Source organism: Callithrix jacchus, chromosome 4 (assembly GCF_049354715.1).
Source record: "Callithrix jacchus isolate 240 chromosome 4, calJac240_pri, whole genome shotgun sequence".
NCBI lineage: Eukaryota > Metazoa > Chordata > Mammalia > Primates > Cebidae > Callithrix > Callithrix jacchus.
In genome coordinates, this window is record NC_133505.1 from 78,417,101 (window position 1) to 78,423,715 (window position 6,615).

The window sequence follows — 6,615 nt, forward strand, 5'->3', positions numbered from 1 at the left end:
TCAGAAAACAAAAAAAGGTTACATATTATACTTTTCTATAAATAGTGTTGACTGTCAACACTAGACAGCATTACTCATAGAAAAGCACAATTTGTCACTAAAGTTCCACCAGAAAAAACTTTTGATCATGCAAACCTAAGTTTATTAGAACTCCTGCACCATCTTGACAGAACCTTAGTACAATCTCAGAAGGAAAAAGCCAGGTAGAAGGCCAGATGTGATGGCTCATGCCTGTAATCCCAGCACTTTGGGAAGCCAAGGTGGGTGGATCACTTGAGATCAAGAGACCAGCCTGGCCAACATGGTAAAACCTAGTCTCTACTAAAAATATAAAAATTAGCAGGCTTGGTGGCAGGCACCTGTAATCCCAGCTACTCAGAAGGCTAAGGCAGGAGAATCACTTGAACCCAGAAGGCAGAGGTTGCAGTGAGCCAAGATGGCATCACTGCACTCTAGTCTGGGCGACAGAGGAGCCTCTTGTCTCAAAAAAAAAGAAAGGAAAAAAAAAAGACTTTGGGAGGCTGAGGTGCGCAGATAACCTGAGATCAGGAAATCAAGACCAGCCTAACCAATATGGTAAAACCTCGTCCCTACTAAAAATACAAAAATTAGCCAGGTGTGGAGACACATGGCTGTATTCTCAGCTACTCGGAAGGCTGAGACAGGAGAATTGCTTGAACCCAGGAGGCAGAGATTGCAGTGAGCCAAGATCACACCACTGCACTCCAGCCTGGGCAAAAGAGCAAGACTCCATCTCAAAAAAAAAAATTGGTATTCGAGAAGGGAAAAATATGAAAAAAAAAGGAAAGAAAAAGAAAAGCCAAGAAGAGATCTTTATATGGTTTTAGGGCCTGGGCTGGATAATTTTATTTATTTATTTTTATTTTTTGAGACAGAGTCTCTCTCTGTTGCCCAGGCTGGAGTGCAGTGACATGATCTCGGCTCACTGCAACCTCCACCTCCCAGGTTCAAGTAGTTCTCCTGCCTCAGCCTCCTGAGTAGTTGGAATTACAGGTGCATGCCACCACCCCCAGCTAATTTTTGTATTCTTCGTAGAGATGGGGTTTTACCATGTTGGCCAGGCTGGTCTTCAACTCCTGACCTCAGCCTCCCAAAGTGCTGGAATTATAGGCTCAAGCCACCATGTCCGACTGATATACCTCAGATTTAAAGGATAGAAAACCCCTAAAAAGGATAAGAGGTCCTCTGGCTCACCTGCATCTAATTTGGAATTGCTTCTCTGATAAGCCATAAGAGTATAGACTGCATGCCTCTCTATATCCTTCAACCCAGTAGGGCACAGGGATGCTCGGACCTGAAGAAGCTGTGAATAGTATGGTCCTTGATGCACTATGCAAGTTATTCATCTCTCTCTGAGGTGCAGAGAGGGTGGGGCTGGGGTTCTAGCTCAGCTTCTGGAACTCTAAGGACCCAGGTTAGAACTCTGCTCCTGTCTGGAAAACGGTCTTCTTGGTAGAACACTGCCAAAAGATCCAAGCAAATAAGTCCAAACCTTTAAAATACATTTTTTAAAAAGTTAAAAGTCCATTGATGTCATTAGTGAGAGTAGTTCTGGTGTGGTAGATGCCAAACTGGAAAGGCTTGAAGAATGAAGTGGAGTCATCACATGGATACAGCTCATCAGAGCTCTGCTGAAAAGGGACTCAGAAAAATCAAGTTGTACCTGGAAATGCTGGATCAAGCAGGGTTTATTAAAATCAAATGACAAACTCAAAATGCTAAAGTCTGGGGGAATGAATAATATAGAAGGTTGATGATGCAGGAGAGAGAAACTGAAGGTAGAGCAAAGCCCTTGTAAAAGAGGGAGGACATAGGATCCAGAGGCAAAAGAAAGAAAAACAAAACAAAAAAGGATCCAGAGGCGAAGGGATTGGCATTTATAGGGTGAGGAACGCTTTCTTCATTCCAACAGGAAGGAAAGAAGGAGATCTGTGCAGATCAAGAAACTTTTATTTTTGGCCCTAGAAAAATGAATACATTCCAATCTGATGCTTTTTTTTTTTCCACTCAATCCTGAGTAATGATGAAGCAGTCATTGGCTGGTATGAAGAAACTAGAGAAAATAAGAAATAGTGAACAATGAGTGAGAAAGCACTTAAAAACCTGCTAAGGGGGTGAGGCTGAGCTGAGTCCTGTTTGTGGTTAAATGTGTCTCTACATATGATGTTTGTAGTGTGCTTAAATTTTTTTTTTAATTGTCTCTTTTTTTTTTTTTTTTTTTTTGGAGACAGGGTCTTGCTCTGTCACCCAGGCTTGAGTGCAGTGGTATGACTTCGGCTCATTGCAACCTCCACCTTCCAAGCTCAAGCAATCCTCCTGCCTCAGCCTCCCAAGTAGCTGGGATTATAGGAACCCACCACCACACCTGGCTAATTACTGTATTTTTCGTAGAGACAGGGTTTCACCATGTTGGCCAGGCTGATCTTGAACTCCTGACCTCAAGTGATCTGCCTGCCTCGGTCTCCCAAAGTGTATTGTGGGCTTTTTCTGGGTGTTTTTTTTTTTTTTAGACAGTTTTGCTCTTGTTGCTTAGGCTGGAGTGCAATGGCTCCATCTCAGCTCACCGAAACCTCTGCCTTCCGGGTTCAAGCAATTCTCCTGCCTCAGCCTCCTAAGTAGCTGGGATTACAGGCATGTGCCATCACACCTAACTAATTTTGTATTTTTAGTAGAGATGGGGTTTCTCCATCTTGGTCAGGCTTGTCTCAAATTCCCAACCTCAAGTGATCCACTCACCTCAGCCTCCCAAACTGCTAGGATTACAGGTGTGAGCTGCCACACCCAGCGGTATTATATATTTTCAAGTTTTTGCCATGTTCTTACATTTTTTTAAGTTACTAGCCCTCATATTTTATTTCTGTATTGTTTTTTGACAGGGTCTTACTTTGTTGTACAGGGTGGAGTTGTACATGGCACTACCATAGCTCACTGTAGCCTCAACCTTCTGGGCTCAAGAAATTCTCTTGCCTCAGCCTCCCAAGTAGCTAGGACTATACAAGCAGGTACCACCATGCCTGGCTAATTTTTAAATTTTTTGTAGAGGCAAGGTCTCCCTATGTTGCTCAGGCTGGTCTTGAACTCCTGGCTTCAAGAGATCCTCCCACCTCAGCTCCACAAAGCTTTGAGATTACAGGTATAAGCCACCACACCGGCCCCTCCTATTTTTATAGTTCCTGTGAAGACAAGTATGCCTTTGACTTTAAAATTTCTTAAAATGTTTGTTTGTATTGTATACAGGGTCTCATTCTGTTGCTCAGGCTGGAGTGCAGCGGCCTACAGGTTCGTGCCACCACACCCAGCTAATTTTTGTATTTTTAGTAGAGACAGGGTTTCACCATGTTGGCCAGGATGGTCTCAATCTCTTGACCTCGTGATCCACCCACCTCAGCCTCCCAAAATGCTGGGATTACAGATGTAAGCCACCACGCCCAGCCTTTATTCAACATAAAAAATTTTCTAGTTTTTTTATGTTGAATATTATAAAACTTACAGAAGATTGAATAGGACTGTGAACCCCCAAACTTTCCATTTTCATTCAACATTTGTATTATCTTTTTTGTCTTATTTGCTTTATATTGACATATATATGCAAAAGTATTTTTTGCTGACTCATTTGCAAGTCCCCAACATCATGATACCCCATAACTAACTAGGAATGCATCTTCTAAGAGTAAGGTGCTTTTTTAAAAAATTCTAATAAGATATTTTAACAGGAATGAAGTAGAAAGTTTATTTTTAAAATAAAGAAAAATTCGATTGAGACCTCCGAAGGCAGTCAAACATTCAAACTTCTGGCGGTGGTACTGTCTAAATTGGTTTCTGCGGACAGTTGGCCCAGGGCTTTAGAACTCTTCTGCCCATTCAGGCTTTTTGTTAAACATGTAGTAAAATCAATTACTGACATTTATCTAGTACTTAACAACTTCTATTTTATCCTGTCTTGATTTATTAAGGTGTACATTCCTTTGTAATAAAATGTTATTTCCTAAATTTATATTGAAGCAAACTGAAGCTGAAAGAGACAAATAATCGCTAAAAGTATTCCAGTAGTAAGTGGGGAAGTCAAAACTTGATTCCAAGACTTCTGTACCAAGTTTAATGGATTTTCTTTATATTTTTTAATTTAATGGTTATTATTTTGTAGAGATGGAGATCTCGCTGTGTTGCCCAGGCTGGTCTTGAACTCCTGGGCTCAAGCAGTCTACCCAACCCTGGCCTCCCAAAGGGTTGGGATTACAGGTGTGAGCTACCATACTCAGCCTGCTTTTTCTACTAAGGTATTAGTTGTCAAATGTTCTTATTTCAGAACTTTTTTATATTTTTAAAAATCACTGAACATCTCAAGGAGCTTTTGTTTGTATGAGTTATAGCTATTGATATTCACTGTGTCAGAAATTAAAATTGACTTTTTTTTTTGAGACAGACTCTTGCTCTGTCACCCAGGCTGGAGTGAAGTGGCACGATCTTGGCTCACCACAACCTCCACCTCCAGATTCAAGTGATTCTCCTGCCTCAGCCTCCCAAGTAGCTGGGATTAAAGGCACATGTCACAACACCCAGCTAATTTTTGTATTTTCAGTAGAGATGGGGTTTCACCATGTTAGCCAGGCTGGTCTCTAACTCCTGAAATGAAGTGATTCCCCTTGACTTGGCCTCCCAAAGTGCTTTATAATCCCAAAGGGATTATATAGGCACAAGCCACTACTCCTGGCCTAAAATTGACATTTAAAAATATACTTTTATTAATTCATATTAAAATAACAGTAATAAGTCAGGCATAATGGTCCACGCCTATAATCCCAACACTTTGGGAGGCCAAGACAGAAGGATCACTTGAAGCCAAGAGTGGAGACAAGCCTGGGCAACCTAATGAAACTGCATCTCTATAAAAAATAAAAAGTTAACTGGGTATGGTGGCACATGCCTGTAGTCCCAGCTACTTGGGAAGATTGCTTGAATTCAGGAGTTTGAGGCTACAGTGAAATATGATGGAGCTACTGTACACCAGCCTGGGTGACAGAGTGAGACCCTTTCTCTAAAAAAATTAAGTGACTATAATAGCCACTACATGTTATCATAACATTTTTATTAAATCATTTTTTAAATTTTTATCTGATATTAACATAATATTACATTTTTCATGAAAAATAACCATTTGCCAAAACAAAAAAGGATGGCATCATTCTACATTTTTGCAAATATGTGTGGCAGGGCTCCTTAGACGATTGTCTGGACTCTCATCCCAGTCTACTTCTATTTATTAGTTGGTTATCATTGCAGCTATCATCCTCATTCTGGTGTATCCATTGCTAAGAGACAGAAATCTATGAACTCTACCTAATGTTGGTGACCAGTGTGCCTTATAAGGTTCGGCTCTGTGTCTCCACCGAAATCTCACTTTGAATTGTAATGATCCCCTCATGTAAAGGGCAAGACCAGGTGAAGGTACCTGGGTTATGGAGGTGGTTTCCCCATGCAGTTCTGATAATGAGTGACTCTCAGGAGATCTGATCATTTATAAGCATCTGGTATTTCCCCTGCCGGTGCTCATTCACTCTGCTACTACACTGTGAAGAGGTGCCTTCCACCATGATTGCAAGTTTCCTGAGGTCTCCCCAGCAATATGGAACTGTGAGTCAATTAAACGTCTTTTCTTTATAAAGTACCCAGTCTCAGGTAGCAGCATGAAAACAAACTAATACAGTGCCTTTGATAATTTTATAACATTTATTATTGGGAAATAAGTGAAGCAAAGAAGGCTTCTATTCCAACCCAGGTTCCTGCACCCTAACCCTGTGAGTACCACCTGGACTGGCTGGAGATGGAAGCTATGCACTGCTGAAGCCTTGTATTGGCTAGCCAGGATCTGAGGGAGCCAATGAGCCGGTGCCTCTGGAGGAGGCAGGGCTTACTAAAAAGGAACTAACTTGGTACCATGGGCTAATCTAGAGCAGTCTTGTCCTGTCCCCAGTCCACAAGGGATTCTCTCTAATTTCAGATCCCAATCTGTTTGCAAGCAATGGTACCCAGCCTGGTAGCAACACTGTACAAGGTGACATGGCTCTGTGGAAAGTGTTTCCATCTGGAAAGGGAATCCCTTTGCATACTTGCCTCACTGGTGCTTGTTTAGACACATTCTGAAACCATCAGGGCTTCACTTGGTGGCTGGTCAGCTGGAAAAGATATTTGGTAAGTGTCCTGGAGTCTTTACCACTGTGCTACACTTTTGTCTCCCTTGGCTCGCCCTGAGCCACCCACCCATCTGAAACCTAAGGCAGAATCTAGTGTCCTGCAGGCAGCATCCCAATGACCTCTTTCCCCACTCTCCTGAATCCACTCCCAGCCTTGCCCCATTTGGTCAAACCTCAACCTTCCTTTCTACACAGGCTCAAGCAGAGTCTTCCTCCAGGTGTTCCAGCAGGAGTTCAAGGTCCTGCTCCATATGGGACAGCCAGATTCTGAGGGCAGTGTTGAGATCCTCATATCCAGAAGGTGCTGGTGCCAGAAACATGACAAAAGGCTGATTCATATCTTGGCAGGGAGATCCTGAAAGAAACAGGCTTGGGGTAAGGAGCTTAATGTGCCCAGGCCCTG